Raw genomic sequence first — 12,500 nt, 5'->3', positions numbered from 1 at the left:
AGAGAGAGAGAGAGAGAGCGGCCTTATAATGCCCATTAAACCTACTCAGCAGATAGTAGTATTCGCCACATCGTTAAACCGATCATTAACCGCCATAAACGACCGAAGGAGATGGAACCAGAAACATTATGCCGTTCATTGTTTTCCACATTATTACAACGACTCATAGTTTACCCCCATGAAATCTCTGAAACTGCCCCCGAAGCAAACTTGGCTTCCCAAGCTCCCATAATGCTCGCGACTCCTCCGCCAACACCAGCAATATGGGGAGGTCCATACGAGATGCCTAAACGTTATGCTTCCCATATAGTAGATGCTGCTTTGATCATTGTTTTTTTTTTTTTTGTTTTTTTTTTTTGGGTGTGGGGAGTGATATTTTGGTGGGGGGGGGGGGGGAATGGGATGATTGCGAGTCACGAAAGCTTTGATATTTTGGTTTACAAGTAAAGGGGCCGTACTTTTATTTTTTTTAATTTTTTTTTTTTTTGGTGGTGGGGGGGGGGGGGGAACACTCATCAATCCCACGAGACAATTTCAAGTGACGTATTAACCTTAAACAGAATGAGGTAGCACATCTATAGTGCTCCAATGTACATTTTGTTTATTTATTTAATGTTTTACCTTTCGGCTAATTACTTATCCTAAACCAATTAACATTAAATACGATTTATCCAATTCCGACGAAAAAGCTCTTTTACAAAAAAGGAATAATTAACATTCTGACCAAACAAACGTCTGCTCTTCTGAGGAAATTTTGATGAAAAGGCTGACGATAAAATATATATATATATATATATATTTATACTATATAATATATATATATATATATATATAATATATATATATATATATTACAGACCAAACAGCAACCTGGAGTCCATCTAATATTTAGAATTTCATCCGTTAAAAAAAAAATAAAAAAAAATGTCAGCATCTAGCTTTTGCTATTATAGTCTTTGAATTTCTCTTGTAAAATTAACAGAAGTAGGTTCAAAAAGGCCCTGGTCAATTTCAGTAATCTAGGAGATTAGGATACCTTTGTTTAAATTACAATTATAATCAGTAATTTTCCTGCATATATGCAGGAGTACAAAAGAGTACAATTAGCAAGAGCGGAGTACTGTTAACGCAGTCACAATGGAATGGCATATGATAAATGACCATATAAAAACAAGAAACTGGCTATTTGAGTCAGTTGCAAACGCCCAAGTTACTCCTAACTTAAAATGGTTCTAAGTTATGAGTAGCATGGGCGAAAAATTTACTTACATTTCAAACTCCATAGCGGTTAACATAAGGAGTATCCATTCGACTAAACTAATGTGCATCTGAAAGGTCTCCCCGTTCGCATTCTGCGATGAAATGAAGTGTTGATTAATTCAGCGGTCCGTTTTATCTACCTAAAAAGTACGTAACTGATCGTCGCCCAAAAATGGTCCACTAAAGTAAGAGCTGAGGAAATACCACGTGACCAAGAAAACTGTTGATACTCGTGATAGCAAACTCAAAAGTAACGCCGGTCGAAGGCATCAATAAAATTCTTCAAGAAACGATGGATGGCTCTAGGGTTCAATGCACCAAGTATTTGGAGACACGATTTGAGGAGGAGGAGGAGGAGGAAGAGGAGGAGGTGATCGCAAAACAATATATCATTTGGAAACCTCGTTCTTCAAGACAGTTAATAAGACTAAAGTTTCCTCAAGCATGTCTGAGATAATCCTTTGAAGAAATCAATAGAATGCATCGTATTTAAAATTGTAGAGCACATTAAACAGCGAAAATGAAGTTTTTCCATATTATAAATCTGCTTTCGTCAGAAAACAATAAATAAAAATCTGCATTTTCTATTATCTATTATGAATCTCATACAATGAAATCTGTACCCAAGTGCTTACTATCGTGCTCTGCCTATCCATTAAAGATTAATATAGCCACTACGAAGTAATTTCAAGATTCAACAAATACTATAAAGGCTCCCTGATTTGCGACAAAGAAATGCATATAGATCTGAACTTGAATATTAATACAATCCGAGTCGTGTCGCTGACGAATTCAAACAGACACTATGCAGCAGTTTCAATTGTAGGATGATAAAATATGAAAAGCCTGAGAAATTGAGAGAAAAAAAAAAACAAATAGGAAAGAACAGCTTCCAGTGCAAGACGGCACAATCTGGGGAATGTACGCAAGGGTCGATTTCCATTATGACGAACTTTGTAATGAATAAGTGAGGAACTTAATACCCTACGATCCCCCATAAGTCCCTACTGAGACTGGCAACAAAAACCTTAATTGAGTTTAGATTCTTCTGGAGTAACTTCAGACGAGATTCTGCAGAAGAAGAAGAACCAACTTGGCGAACAATATTTCAAACCTACACAAGAAAGAAAAAAAAGAAGAGAATAAATGCAATTTCAATGGATGGAGTGGTTATTAAAAGTGTCAGAACATGTAGCGTTCCATTCTCCTGCCTTAAAGGCGATGAAACATGAATGGTAACCGGAATACTTCAGACACAGACAAAGACTTCCTTGGAGTGTCATGTAGACTTTTATTTTTTTTATTTGTTTTAGTAGCTAACAGCTTACAAATCAATTTATACACTTATCATGCATATATACATATATGTTACAATCGAAAATCTATAAAACTGCAAATACATCAATGCCTGGCTTTCAAAAAAAAATTAGCAACTGCATTATTCTCTGTAGAACGGTTTCGGCGTTATAAGAACCATATCAAAAGATAAAGCCTCAACAATGGCAACCATATTTCGATAGAAAATGTGAGAGTTTATGATCAACCTTTCTTTCATTCATTATTAATATTCTTTAATAACATACGTCACTTAGGAAAATCAAATTAAAAATTTTCACCCAACTAATAAACGTCAACGGAGTTTTTTATTGTTGTCTTATATCTCCTCAGACCGTTTCAACGAATGCAGAGATTTTTCATGTATAATCCGCTCCCAATATCAATGTAATAAGCAATATGAATCTTAATTCAAAATTATTTTTCTTACTAAAGTCGACTTTTGAAAAAAAAAAAATAAATAAATAAATAAAAAGTTGATGTAACGTTCGCACAGAGACGATAAATTGACCCAGGTGTTTAATTTTCGCAATACCCGGACCAACAATTCTTTTTTTTTGGTCTGGGGGGGGGGGGGGGGTTAGGGGAGCTACGGAGGAGTCTGTCATTTGAAACAGACAGTGATAAAGGCGTGGTTATCCCTGACTTAATTTCATATACATACATAATGGGAAGCAATAACATAAAAAAAATTTAAAAAACATACATAATATACCAAATACATTAAGCGCTAATGCCAGTGGAATTCAAAGTGCTCAAGAGCTAAACCCTTAAATGACTATGTAGGTCCCTTAATCCCATTTAGAAATGCTTAAATCCCTCTAGAGCCCTGAGGGACGCCAGTGGACTGAACGATTAGTAGAGCCTGAAACAGGGCAGTCAGTCAAAGACAGTCCAAACATATACAAATACATATATGTATACATTCATACAAACATATACAACACACAAATACATACACACTATATACATGTATATACTATATATCTATATATATATTATATATATATACATTATATATAATATATATATATATATATATAATATATATTATATATATATATATGAGGGAGAGAGAGAGAGTTGATCTATACAATAAAGTGTTAGTAATAAACTGAGACATTCCCCTACGATAAATAATTCTAAAAGCATTAACCTCTCTGGCTATGTAAGGACTTTGTGCCCAAGTTATAGTTTAGCCTTTTTTTTCCCCAAGTTCTTAAGACGAGTAAAACCTGTGTGAGTAACCCATAGTCAGCTGTCTGCCTATCTCATAGGTATCAAAAGTCCTTGAGGTGTGACAGCTTCGCCGTTGGTACCCGTCCACAGTGATTATGTAAAGCCAATAATGAGCCTTGTATGCAGTTCGTAAACATTTAGCAAAAAAATGGTTAAAAAATACCTGAGATTAAACTTTAATTCGTAAAGCTTCGCTGTTATTTTAATTATATACAACAAATGTCAATAAAAACGCAACAATGAAGCTGAAAACGTTTCATGTCACACTTGAAAAGTAAGGTATCGCGCCAGCTGTTGCAAAACCACTTAAAACAAATGTCAAAATTCTCAGTGGAAAAATGTGCCGTGCAATTGTATGCACTTTCTCAATATCCAAGTCTTTTTTTCTTCAGGTTTTACCCAGAAGTGACGGTTCTACATATATATCAATAAGCTATGTAAGGCAAACAACACATGTTATTACAAAATACCTCTTTGCTATGACAGTATTTCGAAATTAATTTTCATATGGAATTAATTCGAACATGGCGTGATCCGACCTCCAGCTTACTCTAGGTGCTTGCTAAAATCTTCGGTCAAATAGAGCGTTGTTTCACCAACGAAAATTGAAATAAATACGCTACATTTTCTTAGAGATAATTGTTCTGTATTGTTTAAGATGTACATTATTCATTTTTTACATTTTCATTCTAATAAATAAATCATAAACATCGTATCATAATATTCCTGTATCTTTAACTCGACGCGAAACACCTTTTTCAGACCTTTTTAGGCTTTTCCATAGACCTTTCTTAACCCCCACCCCTCACCAAGAACAACAACAACACAACAAAGTAGTTAGTAAGCAAAGCTCTCAGAAAACATGAAAAAAAGTCATTTTCAGCGTTAACACTTTCTACATGACCACGAATCTGGGGAAACTAACTGAGCTTAATCATCTTACTGTTATAGTAAGATCTTTGCTCTTTATGACCTCAAAGTTCATCTAAAAGAGTCACTCTGAAGCGCCTCAACATCTGGGATACTTACTGATTTTTCTTTGTATTTTATAAATGCTCTAGTTATCAAGTTTCTTGAATTTAAAAAGGCCGTACGGAGCAATATAGTGCGTCACAGGTTAAGTTACTTTCCTATGCAATAACTTTGCAGAAATCACTGGTGCTACTTTGAAAGAGACAACACAGTAGACAAATCTAGGACTCCACTGCCCTCTCTATATTGCATATATTATTATTATTATTATTATTATTATTATTATTATTATTATTATTATTATTATTATTATTATTCAAATGACGAACCCTATTCATACGGAACGAGTCAACACAAGAGCAGCTGACCTGAAATTCAAGCTTCCAAAGAATATGGATTTACCGAGGACGGATGAAATCAATAAACCACAACGATGTTCAAGGCCACAGTTTTCGTAGCTGAATTCCTCCCATCGTCAGGGTTAAAGCATGATAAAATATTCAATGAAACTCCTCCACAACCAAACGTGTAGAATGGTTTGAGTATGATGAAAGCGAAAATAATTATATTCAACAAAGTGTCATCATAAGTCTTTCTGTAGAAAAATATAATCGTCAATATAACGACTTACGACTAATTTATGCTTTATAAGCAAAACAATTTTATGAAATAAATGAAGTGTTTTGATACAAAGGTTTTCCTTTTAAAGCCTACCCTATATTTGCAAGCAGGCTCGGTAAATCAAACAATTATCTTTCTAGTAGCAAAACAATGCTGCAAGGACCTGACAGAGAAATAAAGGTATCTCTGAAGGCTTCAATCACGTATGTTTTTAAAATTATTGAAATGTTTCCAAAACAGAAAAGCACAACACGAAAAGGGAAGCGTATCTTTAAGACGAAGCCGCCGTCAAGATGCTGAAGATGTCCCGTCTAAGAAGATTGAAGTCCTCTGTAAATATCCTGAACTGAACTTCAAAGGGGGAGGAAAACATCCTAATTTCTTGGGAAAAGAAAAGGGAATCATTTTTCATTCCGCTGAAGGAAGGATCTCCGGTTGTGAGGAACGAAGGAACGTTCTTCTACTGGACAACGGTTCCTCATAAAACGAGTCGTTTTCAAGAGAAAAGTAGTTTGTTTGTATGGTGTTTTTACGTTGCATGGAACCAGTCAGTAGTTATTAAGCAACGGGACCAACGGCTTTATGTGACTTCCGAACCACGTCGAGAGTGAACTTCTATCACCAGAAATACACATCTCTCACTCCTAAATGGAATGCCCGAGAATCGAACTCGTGGCCACCGAGGTGGTACGCCAACACCATACCGACCACGCCACTGAGGCGCTTAAAAAGAAAAGTAGTAATAGTTTCTACGCCATTTCCTTCGTGTGATAGAAGTCAAGACTTCACTTATTCATATGAGGTATCCTTTTATATACTTACATGCATACATTATATATATATCTACACATATATTCATACAAATACATGTATACCTTCTATAAGTACACAGACTCAGACGGACACACAAATAAATATATATATATATATATATATATATATATATATATATATATATATATATATATATATATATATATATATATATATATATATATATATATATATATATATATATATATATATATATATATAATATACACACGCCGCCCATGTTTGCTCTTACATGCATGTGAAGGACGCGCGCACAGACACAAATACACACACACACACATATATATATATATATATATATATATATATATATATATATATATATATATATATATATATATATATATATATATATATATATATATATATATATGTATGTATGTATGAGTATGTATGTATGTATATAGAATAGTGTTCCGAACAACCACACACAACACATTTGTACGCAGCATTACGTATTTATACCTAGTCGCTCCCACTCGCGGAATTCGTGATTAGGAGAGTGAAATTAATTACTGCAAAAGCATTGTCCAAAACCCCTCACGAATTCAAACCCTCTTCATATCTTTGCAAACCAAAACATTCTGTAACATTCGCAGCAGATTGGTTGGATCCCTATTGAGCGTAATTCTTGTTTTTTTTTAACGTTTATTTCAACTCAACATCACTGAAATTCGAATCGTCTTGATTTTTTTTACCACAAGTAAAAAATGCGCAGGAGAATAGAGTTTTCTGTGCAGCGCATAATTCTGTATGAAACTTTCAGCCACGCCCCGGTGGTGGCCTGTGTTGTTGGCACCTCAGACGCACGATTATGGCTAACTATATGTATTCTGTGTGATTAATACTTTCTTAAAGTTTTTGCAATTTTGGTATTTTCCACATTTTTCTGTGTTTTCATTTACATTCGCTATTTGATTGACTTAATAGTTTTCATTAATTTATCGTTGCATATTTAATTGAATTGAACACTTGTAAATTACTTTGCATTTACTCAGAATTCTTTTCAAGTTTTATTGATGTTTAACACTTGTGAATTAATTTCCAGCCCACAATAAAATAACATAAAATTTACTGAGGCTAGAGGGCTGCAATTTGGTATGGTTGATGATTGGAGGGTGGATGATCATCATACCAATTTGCAGCCCTCTAACCTAGGCCGTTTTTAACAGGACCATTTACGCAAGAGCTGGAATGGAATTCAATAAATTTCATGATTTGTCGTCCAAAATCAGTATGACAAACATCGATGCAAGTTTAACCAATCCCTGTTAATTGTTTAATCAGCTGTGATGTCATAAACAGAATCATACCGAACATCATCACGATAATCAGTTTTGAAAGCTTTTAATGATTATTATCGTTATTTGGGTAATTTATTAACAATAATTATTGCTTTCGTTGCTGTGATAAACTTTTTTTTTTCTTTATTCAATCTCTGTTCGTAAATCTTTGCTTTAAGATGAAACATTATTTGAGACTTCATGACTAAGTTTTCTTTAAACAGCTTAAACCCAAATAACATGGAGATTTATTTTTAAAACAACTGGAACAATAAAATTATTAAATATTAAACAAATAGTGTTTTGAGTTTTAAACTGATGAACCTATCGCGACCTAAGACTTCATTGAGAAATTTTGATGATACAAGTGTGACGTTCATATATAGGCTACAAATATGTGTGTGTGTGTTTAAAAAAATCACCGTAAAGGCAGGTGACTTTATTGTATAGGCGAATACCACAGGAAAATGACAGGCAGAAGGTCCAGTACCATCGCTTTCTCCCTCTTTATTCGGGCATTATATGTATAAATAAATTACAGAATTGACTTTTTTTATACATAACAATCAAACATGCCAATTTCAATCATTTATGGATTACGTAAGTAGACTGGTACGAAAATTAAATTCAACTTAATTATTTGGAGTCGAAAAAAGTCATCCATAATATGCTTAACGTTTCCAATCTTTTTACTTTCGATAACCTTCCAGTAGGGTAGTGCAGCTTGTCAAAACATTCACTCCAGTTTACGTGTAAGCAAATATAAGAGCTGAAAATAGGTGGAAGAAATAGCAAGAAAAATAATAAAAAATGTGCAATATAAGAGCTGAAAATAGATGGAAGAAATAGCGAAAAACAATGTAAGAAAAAATACAAAAGTATCATTAGGAAAAGCAGCAACACTGTTTCAAAGAACATTTCCTAACGTGTACCAACAAAGCACAAGAAAAACTTATGTATAAAACATTGCAAAAACGCAAAAAAATTTTTTTATTAATTAAAAAAGTTTAAAGTACATTACAAAAAACTTAAAATAATAAATTACAAGAATAACAAGTAAGGAAAGAAGTATCAAACTACTACAACGAGATAAAAGGAGAAAAAATGCTTTACTGACTGACGAAGAACGTTCGACACAGTATCTGGACTCTTATCGGCGAACCTCGCATGATGAAGAGACCCACATACCTGACCTGAAAGACCCACATGCCTGACCTAATCCCGACTGGAGGATCTTTCGCGCCTCCCCCTACTTTATCTGGCCCATTTACCTCTTCGCTTTGTCCGATAAGGTGAGAAGGAACCGCTCCTTTATCTCGCACTCCTGTTCATTAGCTGACTGAGAGAGAGAGAGAGAGAGAGAGAGAGAGAGAGAGCATTCTGTGTTATCTTGAGGATTACTTCATTAGTTTCATCCCGCAGGTGATTTGTGGCTCCACTGTGTCTTGGTCATTCTTCCTCTAACAACCTTCTCATGAAAAAGGCCCCATAATATATCCGAGGTCAGTTCATCATAGTGACAGAGAAATGGCACCATAAAACGAGAGAGAGAGAGAGAGAGAGAGAGAGAGAGAGAGAGAGAGAGAGAGATTTCTTTCTTTAACCTTGAGGGTGTAACATTTGTATTGAGGGTAGACCACAGTGCACAAAGTTACCAATAACATGCTGACCAATTATACAACACATCGACCATTCAACAACAATACTCTTGGATCTTAAAATCTTTCCAGGAGAGTTCTTATCTCATATCAACCTTCGCCTCTCCTGGAAGTCACATTATCCACGCAATAAAATCTGATTTATGGTATCACGGCCATAAAATAATACCAGCAAGCGTCCGGCATCTAAGAATGTACATCATTTCCGACTGGCTATACAAAAATAAATTCCGTTCAGTTTCTCTTTTAAGGTGGGGTTTCGCTCCATGAAAAAGAAAATAAATATGTTATCTAGCTCAACCAATCGCTAAAACTCTTTACGTTCATCACAGGATCATCAACATAATATATTAAGGGCCCTACCTTAATACTCATCTTAATGTCTTTTTCACTTCAATTCATCATATTAAAATCTTTGCCTGTCCGTCCAACCTCAGATCTTTAAAACTGCTGAGGCTAGAGGGCTGCAAATTGGTGTGTTGATCACCCTCCTTCCAATCATCAAAATGACTGAAATAGCAACAACATGCGTAAATATAATTTTCTAGCAGCGTAAAATTTTGTAGATTAACTTCAACATTGTGCAAAAAAAGGGGGGTTGGGGGAGTTTTTTTGGTTTTACCAAGCGCTTGTTCAAAAACGGAAGTCAAAATCCCACGCAATTTCTAACCCTCAAAATCAGCCTCTGATCTGGCAGTTTTGTCACAGAAGATCTAAATACTAAGGTTTGTTTGTATGGTGTTTTTACGTTGCATAGAACCAGTGGTTATCCAGCAACAGGACCAACGGCTTTACGGACTTCCGAACTACGTCGAGAGTGAACTTCTATCACCAGAAATACACATCTCTCACTCCTCAATCGAATGGCCGAGAATCGAACCCGCGACACCGAGGTGGAACGCCAACACCATACCAACCACGCCACTGAGGCGCTCTAAATACTAAGGTTTGTTTCAAACGTGACAGTTCTTTACTTTCCCTACGAATTGCTATTAGATTAAAACTGGCCGTAAGCCAGTGCGGGCCGTCAGTGTATTAAGGTGTGAAAGAGATGAAGCGGCCTAGTGTGGACCTCCTGACTTGCTCACCCAACCTGGACGGGTCAGCCTACTTAAAACACATTCGTTGTATAAATGCATAAAATCAAATGCGTGTTCGTATGCATATTTATGCCTGAAAATTGACGCACGACTTCCTGAATATATATTCTCAGCATGAATGTATCAAAGATGAAATAGAAAAAAAAGTTTCCAGCCGTTAAATTTCTACATTTATATTTGTTCATCAATGTTTATATGACTTTCAGGAATACTAGGAGTCGGCGTCTTCATTGTCTACATAACGTAGCGCATATCTTGAATGTTGTGGAATGTAAGATTTAAGCCAAAGGCCGAGCGCTGGGACCTATGAGGTCATTCGGCGCTGAAAGAGAAACTGAGAGTAGAAAGGTCTGAAAGGCGTAACAGGAGGAAAACCTCAAAGCAGTTGCACTACGAAACAACTGTCAGGAGAGGTTGGATAGGAAGATGGAAGAAAGAGAATATGAAAGGAGGCACAGCAACAGAAAATCTAAAAAGAATATCATAAGTCAAAGTTTATTCCTCTGACAAAAAAAGAAAAAAAAAAACTCCCGGTATAATGATTGACATTTGGCAGATGTAACGTAAGATTACTTGAATCAATCAATCGATCAAGGAAACACTCGATTTTGCCGCCTACGCCCACTCTCTCTCTCTCTCTCTCTCTCTCTCTCTCTCTCTCTCTCTCTCTCTCTCAGGGCTTTTTAGAGATACTGAGCTTTTGATTCCGGTTCTTCATTCCCATTCCTACTCGCAGGTTTTTTATTCCGGTTCTTCATTCCCATTCCTACTTGCAGATTTTTTATTCCGGTTCTTCATTCCATTCCTACTTGCAGGTTTTTTATTCTGGTTCTTCATTCCCATTCCTACTAGCATGCTTTTTATTCCGGTTCTTCATTCTCATTCCTACTCGCAGGTTTTTTTATTCCGGTTCTTCATTCCCATTCCTACTCGTAGATTTTTTATTCCGGTGCTTCATTCCCATTCCTATTCGCAGGGTTTTTATTCCGGTGCCTCATTCCCATTCCTACTCGCAGGTATTCAAGTATAAGCTCCCATCAAATAAAATTAACGCTCAAACCGTGTCATTATACGACACTGTTCCGATTATAAAGATCGAAATGATAGAAGACATTACGATGAATATATATCTATAGTAAGACGAAACATCACCTTATGCCTAAATTCAGACTTCCAAGACATTTCGTAGATTAAAAAAAATATGTGGCGAAGCTGAGATTTGTGCCTCTCTCCTTCACTTTATCCCATTTTCCACACTTTTTTTTTTATCGCGAGATTCGACCTTATTTCGCAACACCTTTATCAGGGAAGTGCATTATCAGCGTCTCTGCTAAGCCTTGTTTATCATCTCGTAAAGTGTGCGATCCTGAATACTCTCTCCGTCTGCGAGTGCGCGACAGACTTACGTCTATAACTTTGACCAAATGACGGCCTCTCTATTGAACTGCATTTCAAGTGATGATCATAATGGCCTCTATTGTAGAGCATTATTCTCTGACTGAAAGCTCTTAAAATGACATTTCGCCGACGTATTTCCTAGCATTAATCACAGGCAAGTTCAATAACTCGTATTAAACAATGCAACCTCGCAGACACTTGACTGCAGCTTGCGAAGTTAATGATTTCTTATTACATAGCAATTAAGAAATAAGTTTGTCTCACAGTCCAGGTACAATTACTAAAATAAATAAATAAATAAATAAATAAATAAATAAATAAATAAATATTCACATACATGAATAAATACAATCTACTTGATAAGTGTAGTGACTAATTTTCACTTTTTTTTGTGCCTTTCAATATACTTCATGACATTATACAGAAAACTGAATTCTGATGACTTTTATTTTAAGGAAAAGTTTACAGTAAAGTCAAATAAATTTTGCGTTATATTTTCCGCGTTTTGCAATGTGCTATACTTTTATTTCTATTCAAAAACAGAGTTTTAATAAGAAGGCACTTAAACTTTCATTAATTTTAGCGTAGTGAAATTTTTTGTTAACTGTATCTTTATATCAAATTGTATTTTACTGAGTTGACAGCTTTATTTCATTAAACAAAAAGTTACGCAAACTTTTATCCTTGTATTTTAAAACGACGATCCCACCAAACGTATCAACAGAGTTCTAAAATACCGAGTACAGTCATTATTATTGCAATTCATTTATTGTTAAATATAAAAATATCTTTTATTTTTT

Source organism: Macrobrachium nipponense, chromosome 19 (genome assembly GCF_015104395.2).
Source record: "Macrobrachium nipponense isolate FS-2020 chromosome 19, ASM1510439v2, whole genome shotgun sequence".
NCBI lineage: Eukaryota > Metazoa > Arthropoda > Malacostraca > Decapoda > Palaemonidae > Macrobrachium > Macrobrachium nipponense.
This window is presented reverse-complemented; position numbering follows the sequence as displayed.